General features: G+C 37.2%; 1 protein-coding gene across 1 annotated transcript in view; it reads left to right on the top strand.

Moving 5' to 3' along the window:
• Positions 1–1,392: 1,392 nt before the first annotated feature.
• LOC145256176 (protein MON2 homolog) overlaps positions 1,393–24,294 on the top strand; it is a 1,437,553-nt gene continuing 1,414,651 nt past the window's right edge. The window contains exon 1 of the mRNA XM_080114764.1: positions 1,393–1,600. The gene's annotated coding sequence lies outside the window, so the exon portion shown is untranslated. The remainder of the gene's footprint in view (positions 1,601–24,294) is intronic.

Consider the following 24,294-nt stretch of genomic DNA (forward strand, 5'->3'; position numbering starts at 1 on the left):
ACAGAACCAACCACCTGTTATCAATCAAGACTTGTAGCTCAGTATCATAATCTGCACAGACTTTTGCAGGTATGTTATACTCTGGTACTTTGTTGCATAATTTTTGTGGTGACTGATCACCGGACCACTTCCATGACATGGTCCAGATTCGGTTGCAAATGCTGTGTGAAAGTCAGCCTGTTTCAGTTCTATTGTTGCATCCAGAGCAAAAGACATCCCAACAAAATGTACCTTGCCTCCCTTATTGATATGCACGCCACCAAATTTCTTGATGTCCATCCACAGAAGGAGGTAAAATCTCAATGGTTTGCTGTTTACCACCAGTACGTCAGTTTTCAGAGGGATTCTTGTTGGCTAATATTAATGTTATACTGCCAACACTATGGCTTAACAGGCATTTCCCTTTTTTTTTTTTTTTTTTACACAGTGGTCACCACTTATCAAGGCCCGGAAACACATTATGCTGTCAATAATTATTAGAAGAATTACTACTACAGGAGTATTGTTGCCACATATGGGTTTGTGCATCTATAACTAGTCTTTTCCTCTTATACAGGGTCCAAAAAAGAGTCTCAAGTTTAATAATTCCAGCATTATAATGTAATGTGAACAGACATTTTGCTACTGAACTCCCTATATAGTGTCCCCGTAGATATGGTCCCAAATAGTAACCCCTTAGGCCCAAGTAGTACTATGCCTTGTTTGGAGTGAATCTGAGTAAAAAAAGAGGAATATACTAAAAAATACTATACAAGTTTAAGATGTGTACATTATTTTCTATGCAAATAAAACAAAAATAATGTTTGCAATTTAAAAAATCTTGTATTTTCTTTCATTAATGATACAGTTAATGTAAATATATTCATTTATAACATATTTTCTTGGTAGAATAATCATAGTCCTGCAAAATGGTACCAATTTTACTGAAATTGGTAAATAAAGACATAAATTATTTGCTTTTAAAGTAAACTCTCTCTCTCAATCAAATAGCAGCCATCTTGAATTCAAAATGGCGAAAAATTGATCAATAACCCAGACATAGGATCTACTTTTTTTTTTCCGAGTCTCAGATATTTTAAATATATCTAAAGTCAAAATCTATTGATGTGAAAGTTTACATGGATTCCAACTCATCTTCTAAAGAAAGATGCAACACATATTTAAAAAGAAGAAAAAAATCTTTTATAGGTTTATCCATGATTCCGTGCAACGTCAGATAACCTTGTTCATAGCAAATAACAAATAATTCAATGCGCATTTATCAAAGTTACGTATAGGCGAGAAATGCAGAGAATTACACACATAGAGATATGCAAGATGTCTGGTTTTTATTTATACAGGCATGAATTATTTTCATGGATTGCTTCCCTTGTTGGCGGACTAAATTAAAATGGGGGACAAATCATTGAAGAGCCGTGACAACATGGACGTCTGTGGCAGTATCTGACGCCGCACGCCGACCGTATATGTAAAAAAGGTAGCTGAAAACCAAGTAAAGTTTCGTGGACATTTTTACCCGGACGTCCACACCCGGAAACAGAGTCTTGAACTGACCGATGGTCATCGCATTGAGTGCGTTCAGCTTCAATAGACGGCGACGGTAAATGAAAATAATTATTTTTCTTCTTTCAACACATATTTTTTCCCCCCGGAACCAAAGGTGGGTAAATGAAGCACATTCAGTTTTTCAGTCTTCAAAATAGAACCCACCCTCTTTGAAAATAATTGCAATAATAAAAGACCTAAAATATTGTCTTATAATTTTTAAAACTATGCTATTTTGATATTTAATTATTTCCACCTCTTTGATACTGCATTATTGTTTCGTAAACGTGTCTGTAGTCAGTTTCGTAAATCATTTGTGTTTTTTTGTTTGTTTTGTTTTTACTTTTCTAAGTGACACTACTCAAAATAAATATTTATCCTGTTTTCGATCATATTTACTGTTATTTAACTTGTCTACATGTGTGTGTATATAAAATATGTAGTATCGGTCTTCGAGAAATATGTGTTTGACTGTGCGTGCGTTGCGTCTGTTATTGGGCTATTCTTTTAAATAGTATTCTCTTTTTAATATCATTTTCAAGTTAAATTCAATGTTTGTGGTATCTTTTGTTTATTAAATTGTTAGGTAAAATCACGACAGTTACACCTTCCCCTTCCCCATATTAAGAATAGCTTTTTCTAAATGATTCTATTTCAGTGCGGTAACGTAGATGCACAAGTACCGTGTGTGTGTGTGTGGGGGTACTGAAATCTGTAACACCGTGTTTTTGTTGATTATTTTTGGTTCAGCCAGCACTTGCTTGGTCATCTAGATATATTATCATCCTTATATTATTATTTTTTTTTTTTTATCTTATTTTATTTTTTAATAGGATTTACAAGTTGAATTAAATTTTTACAGTATTTTTTGTTGTTTGGTGAAAGTACAGAAAAGATACAAAACTAACGCCATTCCCTTCCCATGTTAAAAATGGCTTTCTAAATAATACCATTATTTAGCTACGGTCCGTATTCTGCATAAAGTACCGCAAGGAATTCAAAATAAATGTTAACCTGGCGAATTCCTTCTATGGAATATAACAAATGTTTCTGTATAGCTTACTTGCCATAAATGTATTTTAGCAAATCAGAAGAGTACCTGACTCAAAATCGGCAGCAAACGATGTTCAGTCAGATTTAGTTCTTGATATTAAACTTCATCCGTAATATAACTTCCGGCTAGACTTTCAGTTTGCTAAATTTATTAAAAGCCTTCCGATGTTAACGATGGCTTTCTAAATATTAACGTTATTTCAGCACGTCCCGTAAGCTGTAGTGGATTATTAAGAAAACTATTATTAACAAGGGAGGACTTCTCAGAAGCCCGGCTTCTGTACTTTCACCTAACGATTTAATAGATAAATTACTAAAGGTACTTATGCAGAAAAGTTACCGTTCTATTTGATAGTATTTTCCAGTTAAATTCAAGTTTTATGATATTTTATTAAATTGTACAAAATTGCAAAACTCCCCTATGTTAAGAATGGCTCTCTAAATATTTCAGATCAGTGCTTTCTCTGGGTAAATACCCTAATTAATATTATTTATAATTACACTTGGTTAAAAAAAAAAAAAAATACAGAAAATGTTTATGATGTACGTACTCGTCGCGGAACGAAGATGTCATATTCCAAAAATTATGTAAATTGATCTAGTAGTTTTTATGAGAAAGCGAGAAGGCCAGGAGCGGCCACATTGTTTTAAATTTTGCCAAAATTCAAGGGCGACAATTCAATTTGACTTCAGAGACTGTATTTAAAATAATTAAAACTTAATATTCGCAAAAAATAGTAAAATCTGATTTTCTTAATTAAAAACAAACTAGTTGATCAATTTATACGATTTTTGGAATATGACTTCGTTCTGTGATGACAGCGTACATCATAAAGATTTTCTTTTTTTTTTTTTTTTTTTTTTTTTTTTAAGTAAAATTTTATATATATATATATATATATATATATATATATATATATATATAACTCTAAATAAGCACCGAAAATAGTATAAAATCGAGCCAAAACAGGAAGTGTTTAATACCAGAAACTAAATTTGACTAAACACCGTCTCCTGTTGACGTTGAGTTGGGTGCGCTTATGGTTTGCATTATCATTAATATTTTATTTATTTTACTTACGTTCTAGGTGTATCAGAATTTTTGTAGGAATTTTTGACACCCCTAACACGAAACTGCGAATAAAATATAAAAAAAAACTCATAATTTCTCTTTTAAAAGTGGTTGGTTATTTTCTTTATGGATTATACTTCCAAAATAAACTATTAAAGTTGTTTTAAAAGTAATAGAATTTTTTTTTTTTTTTTTTTTTTTTCAGTATTTTTTAATTTTTAAACTTTTTTTTTAAATCTATCAAAATTTTTCTATTGATTCAATTTTTACGATATTTTCAGGGTCAATGTGAAATTTTATGCTCTTTCCAATAAACCGAATATAATATTTTAGACAAACGTTTTTTTTTTTTTTTAATTCACGCCCCTCCCACCCATTTTCAAGTGTCTATTAAAAAGTAAATAATTAATTTACTCACCAAAATTTTATATATCACAAATTGAAGATAAAAGCTCAATAAATAATATATTCAAATTTAAAACAAAAAAAAAAAAGTAGTGTTTTTTTTTTTTTTAGAAATTTACCTGTAAAGTCCGAATAACTTTAAGAGCCAAATAGATAACCATAATTTCTAAGGTAGGAAGGGCCCCCTTCCGCTTGATAGATGCCTAGTGAACAAGGAGCAATGTGTTCCTTGTTTTACATAAAGGAAAAACTTTTTTAACTTTTTCTTCTAGGGGATGGGACATCCAACCAGATGTCTGACATTTACCCCTATTTTAGTGAGTCCAACCAAGAGATCTTTTCAGGTCCTGAATCGTTTGTATTTCACTTGCACTTGGTTCACCGGATATGCTTGCTATGTACTTTTTAAAGTTCTTTTTCAGAAGTCCAGTTGCTCCTATGATGACTGGTATAATTGAAACTTCTTTTAATTTCCAATTTCGTTTCATATCATACATAAATCCTTGATACTTTGTTATCTTTTCCCTCTCAGCTCTGTTAAGCCCTGTATCATTGGGTACACTGACCTCTATTACGGTCGCTTTTTTGTTTGCTCTGTCCCAAATCACTATATCTGGTTTAACAGCTGCGTTTTCTAGATATGTAGCAGTAGGGATTATGTAGTCATAGTGAATAGTGTAGTTGTCATTATGCAAGTTTAGATGCATCACAAAGCATATAAACTCAGCCAGGGAGTCCTCCATCATCACACGCCTTGAGAACTCAAAATCATTTAATTTGTTTAACTCTTTTGCAAGAGTTTGTCAAGATTCTGTAAAAATTTCAGGACTCTCCTGATCCTAGGTCAGCTTGCTTTTCCAGAGTTGGCTAACAAGGATTTTGCCTTGAATGGTAACCGGGAGCAGTAAAGATAAAGGTTCATATATATTAGAAATTTGAGAAAGAAGCCTATGCTTCATGCTGATTTCAGAGTATGGGGCCAGTCTAACCATGTCTAGACTAGGGGGAATAATGATACCCCAGGACCTTTTCAAAAGTGGGAAATGGGGAGGTAATGGACCGACCTTCAATCATCCTGTTCTGTAAGTCTGTGCAGTTAGTTACAGGACCGAAGTTTGAGTCCCGCGACCTTTATTTATTTATTTATTCAACTTGTGGGTTTGAAACTTTAAATGCGATTCTAGCGTAAGTAATTAACATAATCTTGCTAAATAAGTAATAACTTTGCAATTTAAAATCAAAGATAAGGTTACATAAAATCATAATTTTTACAGTTTAAAGCAAATTAAAATGAAAAAAGTCACTTTTTTTTCTTCTTAAAGTCAATTAAAACTAAAATCGAATTTTTGCAACTTAAAGTATGACCAAATTAATTAGGTCACAATTTTGCAACTTAAATTATGACTAAATTAATTAGGTCACATTTTTGCAACTTAAATTATGTGAGAAATTTATTCTCACATAATGTAGTACTCTAGCAGAGCAAGAATTGACACAACTATGAAGAAGCGAACTTACCTGGTTGAAAAGCCAGTCGTCTCTTTTTCTCATTTGCAAAAACACATGCTGAGTAATTAATGCCACTCTTCCGAGCCTCGTAGGTAGGATTTCGTGATGAAGTAGTAGGTATTTTTCTTCTCAGAAGACTTTCAGTATTTCCTGTTAGGGTCCATATAATCCACATCCTTTTAAGGCACCGATGGTCCACTGAAATGGGAATGCCAATGTCAGCATTGTTGCTGATTTGAACAACCATATTACATCTAGAAGGAAGACCTAATTAGTTAGGTTAAATTGTCTTAAGGTACTGAGACAAAATAGGAACTAGTTTGCCCTTAAATTAACAAGTCCATGGAGCTTTAACGATAAACACGAACAGACGTCCATCGTGCTAGGAAGCTGTTTTATTCTAGATAGGGATGACGCATCCAATAGGATGCCAGACATTCACTACATGTCATATGTTCCAACCGAGAGATCTTTTAAGATTCTAACCGTGCCTTTTAAGTGCAGTTGTTTGTCTTTCTTGCACTTGATACACTGTGTATTTGCTAGGTAGCCAGGGTTTCTTGGTTAAGAGGTAGAATTCAAGGATTTTTTTTTTTCATAATTCGTTACTTTTAATTCGGCTTGCATGCACACATACTCTTGAAATGGGACTGATTCTGTAAATTAATCCAAATTTATATATACTAGAAGTTAACAAATAAATATACTGCTCTACCTGTTATTGAGCACTATTATATAAACAGTAAACACAATAAGATTTCTCGATTATCCAATCTTTATGAATTCAATTATACATGTAATACGAAAATATCATTTTTTAAATATTCATCTATATATATTAATAGGATAGCATGTGTGTTATTTATTTTGTGTGTCACACTTGCATCCGAGTGACTGGCATTTCATTGTTATGGACTTCCATTTCTTGTAATAAATAATTTTTCCAAGAATTCTTCATAAGTTTTGGTTTCAATTATAGCTGAAGGAACTCAAGTTGTATGTATTTATTAATTTTTATTTTTTCATAATTTTCAGTTTCGATTCAAGCTGATGCACCCAAATCATATGGATATATTTTTTACTTTTGAAATCGAAACTTATATATCAATAGAACATTAACTGTATAATAATATATGCGAAATCTGCAAGAATTAAAATATCATGCATACTTTACGATTGGACTATGCCAGGCGTCCCTGCTAGCTTACTTTTGCAGTTTTAACAAGAGTTACAATATCAGAGCATCACCATTTATGCTGAACATCTACAGAATGCCAACGTCAATTTATTACAGGTGAATGAGCCCCTCCCTGTGGAATTTCTACAGGTCCTGCTAGTAAACTATTAATTTTTTTATTTTATTTTTATTTTATTTTATTTTATTTATTTATTTATTTATTTTTTACAACTATTATTTTCCTTAGATTTAAAAGAAAGTGGTGACTAAAATTTTCCATAGCAAAAAAATGCTTAACAATATGACCATTTTTAAACTGTCTCCCATTTTTAGCAAGGTTAGATATGTGTTAATGGTTAATATTGCCGACATAAATTATTTTAAATGATATACCGTTAGGAAGGGTTTTTTTTTTTTTTTTTTTTTTTTTTTTTTTTTTTTTTTCAAAGTTTCGTTGCCCGGTGTTTACAAAGGTTTTGGGCAGAGCTGTCATCTGCAAAATGAGTTTTTTTTATTTTTTAATTTGTATTTTTTACAATAAGTAAACGGACAAAAGTGGATTATCAATTCTTGGTGCTTCTGCACTTATTGTACCGTGCTATTTTTTTTTTTTTTTTTTATAAATTGTTAGGTGAAAGTACAGAAAAGTTACAAAGCACTATACTCTCCATATGTTAAGAATGGTTTTCTAAATGTTATTTCAGCACAGTACATTAAGTGCATAGGTACGGAATTTTTGTATTAGTTTACTTATTTAAAAAAAACAAAACAAAAAAAAAACAATAAAATAAAAATAAAAAAAATGTTTCATTTTGCAGATGACAACTCCAAGCAAAATCTTTGTAAACACCAGGTGACGAAACGGGAAGGTAACGGTTAGGAAATTAGTAAAAAAAACAATTAATTTTGCTTTTTTTCATTGCATCCAATTTGTGAGCTATTTGCATTCAAAAATCAAATAGAACTTTGATGCCTTTACATTTTACGTAAATACCAATTCTGATCAAAGTGATCATCTTTGTTTACGTTACTGGTCAAACAAAGATGGCTACTTTGTCCCAATCCAATATTTACGGGAGATAAAATGCTTATAATTTGTATTCAATTTTTGAACACAAATCAGTCACAAATGTATTCCTTTAAAAATAATAAGTATTTCCTTTCCTTTTAAAATAATTTAGATCTGTAATAGTAATGACTACTAGACATGGGGTTAAAACCAACTTTCCTGATAGGGTCAGTTATAAAGGGTTAAAAAAGAAGGGGGGGTAGTAAGACGGACCCAGCGACATTTTCAAGTCCGAGCGCCTCAATCCAAACAGGACCACACCTCAACCTGACAAAGGCTGATGGTCTCTATGACGGCTCCTGGATTATTAGAATGTTGTCACAACAAAGTCCAACTGGTATAAAGAACTGGTTGAATTGTGGAGAATAAAGTCTGCATTGACTTGCATCACATGACGTGCCAAGGAGTATAGAAAGACCGACCAGATCTCCATTGGATGAGTGCTAAGAGGACTGGGACTTTAGGGAGGCTTATTGGCAGAGAGAAGTCAATGACAAGCGCTGTGGCGATAACGAAAATTCAAAAAGTTTATTGAAAGAGGTGGAGAGAACTGGAAATCTGGAGAGATTTGTTGTTACTCAGACTCCAAGGAATACCACTGTTTGTGGTCGGTGAGCCATGTCTGATCTATTGAGCTGTGACATAAAATGTGAATATAAATAGTAGTAGTAATTAAAACTGTCAAATTTACAATTTCTTACAAAACAAGGCACTTTTAAAGAATATGGACCATGCTTAATTTTTTGTAGGATTTTCAGGTTTTAAGGTATCTTGTTTAAGTTGTTCGTGAAAGCACAGTTACAAAACACCCTCCCATATTGAGAATGGGTTTTTCAATAATAACACTATTTCAGCATGGTCCATATTCCACATAAGTACTCAAAACAAAAATGTGTAAAGAATGATTTCATGTGTATTGTGCAAAGTTACGTATATTGCCGAGAAAATCACATGCACACATGATGTTTGAAAGTTTTTAAATAAATACAGATGTTGAACCATTTCTTGGAAGCCATAGTCAACAATGCAGCCGAAAATGAATAAAAATGCTCACATTCAATTTTTTGTAATTAGAAGACATCTTTACGTCTTAAGATTTAAAAAAAAAAATTGTTTTAGTTTTCCCACATTTTATCTTTGGTTTCAATAAATAAAAAGAAATTTCCAATAGACTGTTGCTGCAGGGTGAAAGGTGGTGTGAAGGTGCCAATCGATCGTACAATTACAAGGTAGACACAAGGGTAAAAAGATAACGGCAATAGCAAAGCATGACAGATACTGATATTTGTTTAAAGACAATGGATATCATTTTCTTTACCAAGACCATAAGAATGGTAAATTTGTAGGTAATGAAGATTGTATAATCAGGATCGGTCAGTAATACGGGATCAGTCACTGGAACCTGGTAGCTGGACATCGGTGGGCTCTGGTACAGATGGCGAGACATCAGCAAGCACTGGAAAGGTTAACCCAATGTCTGTAGGCACTGGACTAGGTAGCCGGACGTTGGTAAGCTCTGGAGGCTGCAGGAGTGAGTCAGAGTTCATTGGTAATTTCAGAAAGCAAGCAAGCAGGCAGTAATAGTTTGCATACAGGTAGTTTGTGGTAGTAATTTGTGGAAAGTAGATTTTGAAAAGGGCTGTTTGAACTACTGCTGGGCTCCAGACTTGATTGGGTGCATCAAAGCCGCATTTTAGGAAGCTTCCTGCTCTCTAGCAGAGTTGAAAAATTTTTGCTGATAAAGCACTATCTTTATGAAAGAATGTTGTCATTACAGGAACGCCCTTATAAACAAATAATTGAAATTAAATTCCAACTGAACTTGTCACAATTAAGTTTTAGATGTATATTGATTGTGTTTATATAAAGTTCGGTTTGAAATCAAAAGTTTGCTGTTTGGGAAAAATCAAGTTTAGTGGATTTTTATTTCCTCTCATTTGTGGTTAAGACACAAGGGAGTCTCTACCATGAATGACTGTTTCTGCCGACCAGTGAAGTCATTGTTTGTTTTTGTTTGAGTGGAAGCAGTGATCTGATACATACCATGAGAAGGCTCTCTCCCTGGTGATTGTTTCTTTAGTAACTGATAATAATCAATGTCAAAAAGTACCTGCAAATGTCTGCAATGATCGTCGAATGAGGAGTGCCAGTGGGTCTGCAAGATTGATAAAAAAGTTTGGTTGTGTATGTGTCTTTTCGCAGTTTGTTTAAAAAATGATTAGTGAATGCAAGAGGGTCCACATGATTGTTTGTATTCTTAGTCTGCAAGTGGATCTGTACTTGTTGATTGTGTCATCTGTATTGTGGAGTAAATTGTCAAGATTATGGTACATTATAGTTGAAGTCAGTTGTGCCAGATTTGCAAATGAGTCTCCCAAGTACAAGTGGGTCTGTACTGGTGTTAGTGCGTCGTTAGAATTGATTGGCTTCCCGTGTATTGATTGAATCATTGAACATCCAGTTGAGTTTTGTTAGTGTGCGTGTTGCAGCTGAACTCATTTTGAACTGGTGCAACTTTTTCCATCGTGGTTGTTGGTGATGTTCATGGATTTTATGTGCTAGATGAATGTTTGTGAGGGTTTTCATTAATGTACAGTGCAACGTCTCATTTTAACTGTGACGACTTCACTGTTCCCGAGCTCTTATGCTGATGACACAAATTTCTATGTTGCACCCAGACTCTTACATAGCGTCGGTATGCCTGCAGTTACTGCTTGATTTTGCATCTGAGTGAGCAGGTAATTGGGGTATGCTGTTCAAACCAGCAAAAACAGTTGTGCTATTGTCCTCCTAGATTGTTTCTCTCCTGTCCTTGTCCCTGGGATTTAATTTCAAGACACATTTGTGTCAAAAATGTCATAACTATCTGGAAGTAATAATATCTAGCAATCTCTGGTTTGACGAACACTGATCTTGTATATAGTGATATTTAATATGGTTTCCGTTCTGCTAGATCTATAGATGTGCTTACGGTTATATCTCATAGGATTAGCGAATCTCTTGATGGAGGTTTTATTTCTAGGGCAGTTGCTCTTGACATATCAAAGGCCTTTGATAGATTATGGCATAAAAGTCTACTTCACAAGATCTCCAGTTATGGTATAGCTGGTAATATCTTCTCAATTATTAAATCATTTCTGTCTGATAGGTTCATAAGAGTAGTGGTTAATGGGCAGAAATCAGAAGCTCAGAGTATTAATGCTGGAGTCCCTCAGGGGTCCATCCTGGGCCCAACTCTCTTCCTAATCTACATCAATGATCTTGTAAATCACATTCTTAGATCATTTGTAGACATTTATGCTGACAACACTACCATCTATGGCAGTACATCAAAGACCGTTAACGACCAAGTTCTCTCTGATTCTCTCTCCTCTGATTTTGAGCATGTGGTACAAAGGGGAAAGAAGTAGCTGGTTACTTTTAATGCATCTAAAACCAAACTTCTGTCTTTACATCAACGTTCTGATCCTCATCTGGCATCATTGAAATGAATGGCTCTCCCCTTAAGGAGGCTCCATGTTTTGACAAGCTCCTGTGCTTGACCGTTACTCTTGATCTGAAATGGAACACATACATCAAATTTGTTGCCAACGATGCTGGGAAAATGGTGGAATCCTATCGATCCAGTAGATATCTCGCTGATGCAATTCTCTACCTATATAAGAACCAGGTACGTCCAAGGATGAAGTACTGTTGCCACATCTGGGCAGGAACTGCTAGAAGCAGCTTATCCTGCATTGATTGAGTTCAAAACAGACTTCGTAGCCTAGTGGGGAATCCCTTTTCTCTTCTCTGCAACCTCTATCTCACAGAAGAGACGTTACGAGCCTGTCTCTGCTTTATCGTTATTTTCATGGCAAGTGCTCCTCTGAACTCCAATCTATGCCCCCCCCCCGACTTTCACAGGAAAAACTCGTCTGGCTGAAAATACTATCAATAATTTGCCCCAGGCTTTATCTGTGCCTAAGCCTAATCGTAGATTCCATGAACAAAGTTTCTTAGAACTGCACACCTGTGGAACTCTCTTCCTTTTGCCTGCTTTCCAGCTGACTACAATATGGTCGTCTTCAAGTCCAACGTAAACAAGTTCTTGATGAGCCATCCCCTTAAGTAATCCAATTTACCAAATTTCCACTACTAACAATTACTATGTCACTGTCCCATTGACCACTGTACACTTATTAACCTTATCCTCGAGTGGCCTCCGGGCCTTGATAAGTGGCGACTTCTTTGTAAAAAAAGAAAAAAAGTAAAATCCAGTAGGGTTAACGGGAAGCTTCATGGGTTGCATATCCTCAGCTACCAAATTCCTCGTGAATATGCTGACTCGGCTTTACAAAGCAATGATTTGTCTCCACCTGGAATATGAGTCCCTAATGTTAGTCTGAGTTGGCTTACACCTCGTAAAACGTGGATATTTGAGATAAAAGAGCATTGAAAACTGCTTTTAAACCCCCCCCCCCAAAAAAAAATGAGGCAGAAAAGTAACTTTTAGTGTGTGTGTCTGTGTGATATCCCCCTCCCGTTCGTCGAATTCACTCCACAATCCCAAAAATTTTAGCTACCGACTTTAAAACACAAATTTTTTTTCTTTTTTTTGCACTGTGTTAAGAATCAATCGGGACCCTCCCCTCAGTAAATTCCTATTTCAGTCATGTAAATTATTTAGTGAAATGGATTTCATGACATTATACAATTTTTGGTGCTTGAGCATCTGTTACCGCGTTATTTTCATTTATCCTGCCTTGACAGAGTACAAAATAGACTTCGTGGCTTAGTGGGGGATGCCCTTTTCTCTACCTTGCAACCTCTCTCCCACAGAAGAGACGTTGCGAGCCTTTCCTTGTTTTATCGTTATTTCCATGGCAGGTGCTCGTCTGAACTCCAATCTCTTGTCCCCCCTCGCCAATCTTTCACGAAAAACACCCATCTAGCCGAATCCACTGTGAAAAATTTCCCCCACTCTTTAACTGTGCCTAAATCAAAACGTGGATCCCATGAACAAAGCTTTTTTTTTAGAACTGCACGCCTGTGGAACTCTGTTCCGTCTGCCTGCTTCCCACCTGAATACAACTTGGATGTCTTCAAGTCCAACGTTAACAAATTCCTAATGAACCGGCCCCTTAAGTAAACACTTCATCAAATCTCCACACTAACGTAATGTACTTGCAATAACCCTTATCCCTGAGTGGCTTCCGGGCCTTGATAAGTGGTGACCACTGTAAAAAAAAAAAAAAAAAAAAAAAAAAATTTTTCCCAGTTAAATTCAATAATTCAATTTGATACTTTTACTTTCTTTCCACCTCAACACTAACCTTTAAAATGACTATATTATAAGTTTTCGGGTATGCTGAAAACGAATATCATTTAAAGTTTGCGCAGACAAGTAATATTCTAGTTATTAAGTCTTTTATTATCCAATATAATCAGTTTTTTTTTTTTTTTTTTTTTTTTTCCAACTGAAAAGTACTAATGCACATGCATGTTACAAAGTATTCCCTCCTCCCCATGTTAAGAATGGCGAACATCACTAACATTGAGTAATGCATTGGGGGGAAAAAAAAAGTCTTCATATCCAGAAAACTACTTGTCTGCGCCAAATTGAAACATGATATTAGTTTTCGGCATACTCAAAAACCTGTAAAGTTATTTTAAAAGTTAGTGTTAAGGTGGAAAGAAAGTAAAAATTTCCCTTCAGTTTTTACATTTTTGCTCATTTCATTGTTAGGTGTAGTACAGAATAGTTACAAAAAATCCTCCCTATGTTAAGAATGACTTTCTAAATGTTATTTCAGTGTGGTAATATAGATGCTTTGCCCCCACCCTCCCACCTGAAAAAAAAAAAAAATTCACGCACAAAAGTATAACCGATTTCCTCGTACACATGAAATGCCGAAATGAAAACTGGAAAAAAGTCACCGTCATTATGAATAAGTTGAGAAATAAGCTAGAGTTGATAATTTTCCAGTTGAAGGCGAGACCTTGTTTGGTTGACAAGTGAGATTCCATTAGGCCTTTAAAATTTTAAAACGTCTTAAAAGTGAATTAAAACACTTAACTTTTTGCCCTAGCGTGAAATAATCATACACTTTCTGACCATCAGCTATTATTGATCAGCCACTTCAAGATCAGAAAACATTTTTCAGGACACATACCCAAATTATTATTACTTTAATTTTTATTTATGTATTATTTTTTCGGAGAAAAGGAGGGTGGACCTGTAAATTCACTCTTATCCGTTCGTCTGTCCACACTTTTCTCAATAACTATGCTTTAGAATTTTTTGAAATTTTGCACAAACATTAAACATGATATGAGTAAAAAAGTAACAGAATGGATTTTCCGGAAAAACTCTGTGGTTGCCTCCCTAGGGGTGTCTTTCGTGTTAAAATGGCTAATATTGACACTTTTGTGCTTATCAAAAAAAATTGATGCGTTGGATTTTTATAAAACTTTCTGAAAAGTTGTAACTTACTGATTTCTGTATAATTTTGTTTGTCTATACTTCACGATAACTCTTGGGTGTGCTCCAGGGGCTCTTTTAGGGCTAATAAAAACGTTCCATTTTTGGGACTATTTTATCGTAATTGTCCAAAGTTTCTGTCTATTTAGCAGTTTTGCATGGTGCTGAACTCAAATTTAAATATGTTAAGGCCTTGGGGACTTTTGGGGCTAAATGGAAGAGGGGAGCAAATGATGGACTTAATCATTTCTTTTTCTTGCATGGTGTAGAACTCAGATTTACATAAGGCCTAAAACTGCACTGTTTGTTCATTTTTACCAGGATTTGACGTTTCTTGGGAACTTTTGGGGCTGAATGGGGGGGGGGGCAAATGCTGAACTTAGTTATTTTTTATGCATCGTTCACTGTGCACTTAAGAAAAATTCAGTGAATAGGAAAGGGAGATAACTAATTTTTGTAATTTTATTTTTTTATGTTTAAAAAACGAAATGGCATGAATGTGAGTGGATCAGATGGGCGGTAATTCTGGTGTAGCGTGATGGGTAGAGGCATGACTATTATTCATGATATGGCTCGTAAGAAATACAAAAATATAATTTTTTTTTTTATTTATGCCATGTTTGAATAATGTGTCGGTATCTCTTTGTCTCTCAAATAAAAAGTTAAAACGCACACACTATTGATGACAAAGATGAAACAAAACTTGGTCACATCTTCTTGAAAACACTGTCTGGTTCAAAAGTGAGTGATTATTATCGTCTGATGGCTTGGAATTCTGACATCACTACCATCAGCAGTTGTGCAACCAGGATAAAAAGAAATAAATTTTTCAAACTCCTTAGCGCTTTGAGACTGCAGCGGTTACTGATCCTGATCTCAGCAGAAGGATATGTGATTTTGCTTGCAATGATTCAAGATAACACTGCTATGAGAAATCATCCTTATACACTGTTGTATAACTATGCACAAACTGCTTACCCCATTCGCATGCATGATTATGTTTGTTTGTTTTTTGGAACTGGAACAGCATTTCATAAGGAAATTTTAAAGATGACATTCCAATTCTATTCTATTCTCCCAAAGTGTTTTAGCTGGTTTGGTCATGCTTTTCAATGTCAACAAAGAAGCCATTAACCAGCTCTGGTCGTGCTAATTCTAGTATTAGCGGTCACCGAGCATGAAGCACAGTTTACAATTCTCATACATAATAAAAACATTTTTATACAGAGCGACATGTTAAACATGGGTGTGTGATTGTTAGTGTCTCTTCTTCTGCACTAACTGTCAAGTCTATGATATCAGGTAAAACCCACTCTAAGGTCTCTAGGTGTTCTTTGTTCATCTCTTGAACAGTCGTGTCCCTCAAATATATCCACTCCTCTCAGTTCTCTACTAAACACTAGCAACATCCACCTCTTTGTCAGCCCACTTTGTCCATTACTATTCGGCTGCCTAGAAGGGTAAACACCTGTCATGGTGTAATGGGTGTGTTGCTTTCATATTGTCATTTACTTCCTAGCTAATTTTCCTTTCCGCAATCCTGGTTTGTGAGGTGGGGTGAACACGGTTTATAATAATTAGCTCCATGTTATTAACTATTTTTTGTCATAAAATTGTCTCCATTGTTTTGTTTAGAAATATTAAAGTTGATTTATTTAGTTTATTTCTAATTTAAAGGGTCAGCTTGTCACTATGACAAGCTGACCCTTGGTGATTAAAGATGGCAGGTGACCTTCCAATGCTATTCTTTTCTCACAAAGCATCTTTACTGGTTTGGTCATTCTTTTCAATGTCGGTGAGAAGACCAATGAGACAAACCAGTTCCCCTTTTGGTGTTTGGAGAAACCGTGTGATGGCCAACTCAGAACCAGGTTCAGAAAGGTAAAACAGGATGCAGAGTTTAATGATTGAATCGAGACTGTCTCTGTGTTTACATTGGACCACTGTGTGATTAGGACTCGACAGACTTTAGATAAATGCCATCATAAGTTGAGTTTGTGACGTTCCAATACTCCCACATGAGCACCACCTACCATAGTGGTAGCTCAACTCCTAATGATTCGCTGAGCTATGTCGTGTTGGCATAGATTTTATTTCTCTGGAATAAAAACGCTTGTTATGCCATAGTTTCTCGCATTTTATCACGCCTTTTTGATTTTTATTTGTTGGTGGTTGTCATGGTACATTGGACAACTAACCCTTGTGTATCTCCCATTTGTTTTGCTACTCGTATATGCTGTTAAAGCATAAACACTAAGACAATCAATATTATTGTTTCCTAACAACAGTTGCTCAATACTGATCGATCGACGAAATAATGAAACCTCAGAATTTTATGTAATTAACATAAAATAGAGAATTTTTTTTTTTTCTCGCTAAATGATTAATAGTAAAAATTAGCTATATATATATATATATATATATATATATACACACTTGACATTGCCAGGTTGAAACATTAACGAGCAGATGGTTTAGTACTATACTATATAAGTATCTTAGAATTTTTTTGAAAGTGGATCACATGGTGAATTTAAAGAAGCATAAAATACAGTAGAACCCCAGGATACAGCATTAAAAATTAGTAACAAAATACAGTACAGTATATAATACACATGTATATAATCAAATAACAAATAATACTGTAACTAAGGGCCGGAAAAACGTGGTATTCCATATTGTAACCTGAAAAAAAAAAACATCTCCTAGGGCCACTATATCCCGGGGTTCTACTGTATATCAATTTTCGTCTATGAAATTAAAGAGGAAATGATTCTCAGTTTAAATAAACTTGCTTCCATTTTTAAAAGCAACTGGTATAGTCCGATAATAATTGAAAATAAATCTAATCAATCTCACCTGTCTGTTTAAATGTATGTATGTATGTCTGCCTAAAACTTTCAACAGAGGCAACTGATTTTCACGAAATCAGTATCGCTCGACCCTTCAGACGGCAAATAGTAAAAATTGGCTAAGAACATTAACGTTAATTTCTTCACCCTCAACTGGGCACTTTTCTACAAGGAGGGGTTTCTTTTTTCGCTTATATTTTCGAAAGTCACACTCGCTTTTTTTTTTTCCAAACACCCAGGCAACGCCGAGCATCCAGGCTAGTTAAATACAAATTAAATAAGAAATAAACTAAATATAAATTAAATAAATCAACTTTAATATTTCTAAAAAAAAAAACAAGGAGACAATTTTATTACAAAAAAATAATTAATAACATGGAGCTAATTGTTAAAATAGATTTTCTTTAATGTAATATGCAAATGACGTTATTCCTTGAATGTCGATTCCCTTTTTATACATGGTATATATAGAAATCAAACTGGAATATAAATGTGTCAATGTCCAAATGTTTCAGTATAAAAACTAATTTGTGAAACGGTGTGCCTTTTCTACATATTAATCAAATTGTCAACCGACAAGAATATGACTTTATTATAATGCAAGATTAAAGCAAGGATGTTCGAACGGTCCTGTTTTATAATTATACAAGTATGGATACACCGGCTATACTAAAGATATTGAGCACTTTCATCGTGGGCAATGTTGATAACCCCACAACAATTCAAAAATAAAAGAATGGATAAAAACACAAAAATGTAATTGTTGAATTGTGTAGTGGACTTTCGGTCAGCGTTCAAGTTGTGGATAACTTGACAAAGACTAAAGTTAATATTTATTTTATTTGATAAAATAAAATTACACAAATAAAAATGTGGCACAAGGCCGAAAAAGGGGATGGGGGTTAATGTTGACCTAACTAACATAACGTTAACTTAACTAGACTCTTTCACCAAAATACCAGAATCACTCTGTGGACATCCTACTTAAACCCCGAAAGTTACAAATATATATACATGATGTGGGGGGGTTGGGGATAAAAATCTTATTTACAAAATTGGATGAAAAATATACAATGCTAAAAGGTGGTTAGTAAAAAGAACCCCCTCACTACTAATTGTGGCGGATAACAAGTTTTGCCAGTCGAAAAGATGTGGGTCCCACGAAAACTGACTTTATTCAAACACAACAAAAATGGCCCACATCTCTGGCAAAACAGTTTATCCATCACCTAAGGGGCCGGGATTGGGGGTTATCGAACCAAAAGTGGGGAGAAAAAAAAAAAAAAAAAAAAAAAAAAGGGGGGACGCTGGGACAGGGAAAACCAAAAAGGGGGATTGGGGCGATGATAGCATGCATACTCTAGCTAAGTTAAAAATCGAACAAAAATGCCTAACTAGCCTACTCTAGGAGGTCCGATGCATGTCTATGTTTGATCAAGTCACCCAAAATCCTTAAAAAAACCTAAGCCACTCAAAAAAGAAATTCAAGATTAGCTCCATTCACTTTACACAATCGCGAAACTTTCACCCACCTGTCGTTGAAATTCACAGGAGTGAGTTTCACCTTCTCCAGCTTAATTCGCATTTTCAATCGATATTTGAAAATGAGGACAAGCTGGGGAGCAGTGAAGGTCTCACCTCCGTAAACCTCCTTCTGTCGCGTCGTCCAAATCACGCCTCTCATAACTGCTAATAAACACAGAAAAACATAGCGTTCTTCTTTCTTCATGGTCGGTGCCCAGTTGCAGCACGGGGAAACCGACTCCAGCACAAAAAACCGCTCGCTCAGCATGCGAACCGTGAAGCCTTCAACTAACTCACACAACGGTCGAACAATGGCGCAGTGGAAGAAAGCATGATCAAGGTCTTCCTCCCATTCTCCGCATCGGACACAATTGGGTGTCTCCGTAAAACCCGCTGCGTAAAGTCTTTTGCCGACCCAGAGGGCATTTCGTATTACCAGCCAGGTGAGTGATGCCTCGTAATTATCGAAGCAGCTCGACCCAGGCGCCCAAGGCCATATTAAGCGGCGCTCCTCCTTCGTAAAACCGAACTCCTCAATCTTTTCGTCTCGAACGGATCCCCTCACTAAGGCCCGATATAGCGCCTTGCGAGACAACAGCTGGGTGTCAGAGAGGCTTTCTTGGACCCGTAGAAGAAATCTCAAGGCCTGCCGACACTCGCGATAGAAAGGGCACTCGTTTCGGAACAACTTGTGTGCCTCTCCTCTAGCCGAATGCACACTCTCCAAAGCCGGAAAGGCTTTCTTAGTGTCTTCTATCCAGAAGACACCGTTTCCCTCACTTGGTGTACACATTCGATCCAGGTATATCAGCCTAAGAGTGTGTCTACGTATTAGCACACTAGGCATACCCAGACCGCCTTCAGACGGATGCAGGTAACAGACCTCCCGAGTAACCATGGCTTGCTTTCCGCGCCATAAGAATGCAAAAAGAGCACGCACCAGATCAACTAGTGTGGTCTCCGGGAGTGGAAGTACTGATAGACGGTAAAGGATCAGGGGGTAGATATGAGAATTGCATACCTCCGCCCGACCCTTCAAAGACAGATTTCTCAAGGCCCACAAATGAGATGCGACCTTGACCGCTTCCAATACCTCCGACCAATTTTTCTCCAGCTGGAGACCGGGGCCAAACCAGACGCCGAGTAGCTTGCATGGCCCATCAGTCCAACCAAAGGGTCCCTGAAGGGGCATACCACTCCAGGCACCGATACGTAAGCCAATAGACTTAACGTAGTTAATTATGGCCCCTGTGACCTTGGCATACCGACTTGTTTCTATGTCAACGACTCTAATCTCGGCACTGCTCGTTACGAGCACAGTCACGTCGTCAGCATAGGCGGTATACTTTACCGGGGTAGAGCCACCTGGCAAAGTAATCCCGCGAAGGACCGGATTCACCCGAAGCTGGCGCAAATATGGCTCAAGCGCCAGCACATATAACATTGGGGATAACGGACAACCTTGACGGATCGATCTTGTTAACATGAAGGGTTTCGACCTCACCCCATTCACTTCTACCATAGCACCAGGGTTGGCATACAAGAGGCAAATCCAAGAGCGAAACTGGGGACCAAACCCAGCCGAGCGAAGAACAGCCTCTAGGTAACGATGGTCTACTCTGTCGAATGCTTTGGACTGATCTAAGTTGATCAGCGCGGCTTCTGTGTCGACTTTTTCTACGATCAAGCGTATCGTGTGCAAATTGTCTTGAATCGTCCGACCCTTAACAGAACAAGTCTGTTCGGGACTTATTAGACGGTGTAAGACAATCTGCAGACGATTTGCTAAGATCTTGGCCAAAATCTTTAACTCTGTGTTTAACATCGTTAAGGGCCGGAAATTACCTATCCCATCCCCTCCATTTTTATCTTTGCGTAACAATTTAATGATCCCCCTGGTAAAGTACTGAGGTATGCACCCGTTCCTAAACCAGGAGTTAAAAAGTACGGTCAGCAAAGGGATAAAAATGGGCGACAGCCTCAAATACACCTCGTAGGGCAGACCATCTATCCCAGGGGTCCTGTCTAGCCCGACCTGTTTCAAGGCCTCAATGACTTCTTCCTCTTTTATGCTACCTTCACACCTAGCTGCTTCGGTCGCCTCCAGGCGAGAAAAGTCGGCTAAATAGGTGTCAAACTGTTCAATAGTCAGACCGGGCTCCTTGGTAAAAAGTTCCTGAAAATGAGTCCGAAAACCCTCCAAGATTCCGTCGTTTGAAGTTACGGTTCGTCCGTCCGGCAATGTGACACTGGCGATGTGTCGATCTGCAGAACGTCGAAACTCCTCCGCACGCAATGACGCGGCCATGTTTGTTGCCTCGTTTGGCGCTCTTTTTAATCTAGCCCTAACTAATACTCCCTGGTCCTCCCTGTTATCCAAGGAGTCCAGTTCAGCCTTAACTACAGTATAGCTAGCACTATCCCCCTCCTCCACCGCCCTTTCTAATCTATCTTCTAGCGCCGCTTTCGCTGCTCTAGAACTACGTTTGAGCCGGCGACTAAAATCAGCAGCGAAGGACCTAATGACTTTTTTAAGGTTGCCCCACCACTTATTCCCGATGATAGCCCCCGTCAATTCCCTCTGTATTGTTAGTAGAAGCTGTTCCCGGAAGTCCTTCACATCGAACAACGACGTGTTGAACTTCCAGTAACTAGCCATCCTAGGTTTAACACTATCTAAGTTTACTCGAACCCGGACAAGCCTGTGGTCCGAATAAACTATACTATGAAAACTTGGACAGTCTAAAAGCCCTAAGTCGACTCTCCTAACTAAGAACCGATCGATGTAACTCGAAAGTTGCACCGAATCGGAGCCGCGTCTACCTGTCCAAGTCCATGCTAAATCCCCGGGTTTTTCGTTCCGAAATTTATCGACAAGATCAAACTTGTCGACAAAGTCTCGAAACGCTTTAGCATCCCGGTTCTGATTAGTATCCCTTCTGGTATTAACCCCGCGATCTAATTCGGGATCCAGGACCGCGTTCCAGTCTCCCGCTAAAACTAACCGTCGAGACGAATTCATGAAAGGCTCGATTCGCCGAAAAAAGGAAACTAGCTCAGCATGGTTATTGGGCGCATAAACCCCAATAAAACGAAATGCCACATCCTTTACGGTAACATCTAGAACGAGTAATCTTCCCTCTGGATCTGCATAAATAGGGTCACACGACGCATCAAGAGTGCGCTTAACTAGCCAAGTAACCCCCCTTGCATGGGTATCATAATGTGCTGAATAGAGCTGAAAGTCTCTAAGGAGCACACCCTGATAATCACTAGGAATGAAGTGAGTTTCCTGTATACAACAAATATCCACACCAAGGCGTTGAAGGTCGCGTGCAACTCGAAGTTTACGAGAGGCGTCCCTCAACCCTCGGACATTTAAACTAGCTAATCTTAAGGAAGCCATCTTGAGTTACTTAGGGTTGAGAAACCTAATCAAACATAGACGGTGTCAAGACACCGACAGCTGTCCCCAATGATCCAGTGGTCATCTCAGTGGTGATAGACCCGTCAGGGGACAGACCGCCGATGTCTAGGGGGAAGGTTAGTTTAACTGCCCTATAAAGTGAAGGATGGAGTTTGATGGGGACCCGTCCAACACATCGTTTTCTAATTTCGATTAATTCGTTGTCGTTGAAATAGGCTGCTGGAGGATAAAGGTTGAAAGCAGAGTTTGCTTCCTCCAGCATAGTCCATAGTCCTTTGGCCTCCTCGCGTTTCCTGACAACTGTTAGTATGTGGTTTGTTTTAAAATTTTCAGGGTTAGTAATGTCTTTTTTTTGGTATGATTTGAAAGCGAGGAGGCTTCTGTACTCCTTCCTGCTATGGGACCTCATTATGGTCTCCACCTCCGCCGTGATTTTGCACACATCCTTCCCATTAAAGAAGGGTTGTTGTTTTTTTTTCCTTGATTCAGTCTCTACAGAGGGGCTTCTATGTCTTTTCTTATCTGAGGGGGGAGGAGGGGGCATGTCTGTTTTCATTGGAGAAGGGGGGGGGGTGTTCTTGGGCGTGTTGTTTGGCGAGCAGAATGGTGACGGTTTGGGGGTCTTTTTGGAGGGAGAACCTAGAGATGTCATTTTGGTGTCTCTATGGGGCAGAGGAGCTTTAGTAAGAGGGGGGGCTTTGCGAGGGATTTGCTTTTCTTTTGAGGTCGGTTTTTCAGGGAAAAGGGATTCAGGGAACTCTTTCTCCTCAGATTTTCTCCTTTTCTCATCAAGAGTTTCTTTTAGTTTCAGTAGGGTTTTGAATTTATTGCCCCCTGGGTCTTTACTTGTCCTAATTTCAATTTTCTCTTCTTTAGAGAGGGACTTAGCATAAGTCTTGGGTGGGGATTTTTTTGAAAGAGGGATGAGTGTCTAGTTGTCCTTCTTTTTGGGGGATTGTTTTTCTGAATTAAAAGTCTTTTCAAACTCCTCAGGTGTTATTTCATTTTTCTCTTCTGCTGGTGTCTGGGAATTGTCCTTAGGTTCTACATAACCTATTTTCCGTTCATTTGTAGGGATAACTTTTACGGCTGGCTTCCTTTTGGGGCATGTGTAAGTGAGATGGCCGACTTCCCCACATATCCAACATGCTGGTCTTCTGCCTGCGACCACGATTGGCAGCTTCTCTACTCCAGCCTCCAGGTAGTAAGGTATACGTAAAAATGCTTCTGCATTAAGCAGAATGTCAAAAGTCCATACTCCATTATAATGGTCTTCTTCTATTCCGGTTATGTCCCCAAACTTAAGTAAGAAAGCGGCTAGGTATTCCCCGGGGACAGCACCTGGAACTTCAAAAATGGACACTGTAGTTCTTCGCCTTCCTAAGTATTCCATCCTCAGAACGTACTCGTTGGTAATAATTTCTTTTTTTGTCATAGCTACGCATTCGTCTTCCGTCTTAAACAGAGCTGCCCATGTGTTGTATCCTTTACATTTTGTAATCCGCTCAGCTCTTAAACCTGCTGATGCAATTAATTTGGTGACAACATCTTTCGTTGACCTTATTAGTTTTTTTGTTTTACGGTCTATTACAAATAGAGAAATAGTCCTCTTAGCAAATTCTTGTAACCGCGGTTGTTCCAACTTTATACCAGTTTCTGTCGTAAATTCCACACATTTCTTTGCGTCTTCGACAAATTTAACTACGTCGATTTTTACTTTTGGTGGTTTTGTCCATCCACCTAATGCCTCATCTTCCTTCACCTCAACCGTCGGCACACAGCTGGCAGATGCCATGGCCGGCGTATAACAAGAGGAGAGAAAGATAACAGTCCAAAAAAAAAAAAAAAAAAAAAAGAAAAAAAAAAAGAATCCGGTAATTGAAAAAGTGGTGCCGGGGGAAGAAGAAGATAATAACAAATTTAACAAGGTGATAACAAAATATTAACAATATAACGTGCAGAATAACAATATACGAACCAACAAATTTTGAGCGATAAAGTCGTAGTCAGACGGAGAGTGAAGTTAATATTTATTTTATTGTATAAAATAAAATTACACAAATAAAAATGTGGCACAAGGCCGAAAAAGGGGATGGGGGTTAATGTTGACCTAACTAACATAACGTTAACTTAACTAGACTCTTTCACCAAAATACCAGAATCACTCTGTGGACATCCTACTTAAAACCCGAAAGTTA

Source organism: Euprymna scolopes, chromosome 32, assembly GCF_053919585.1.
Source record: "Euprymna scolopes isolate OS-2025 chromosome 32, ASM5391958v1, whole genome shotgun sequence".
NCBI lineage: Eukaryota > Metazoa > Mollusca > Cephalopoda > Sepiida > Sepiolidae > Euprymna > Euprymna scolopes.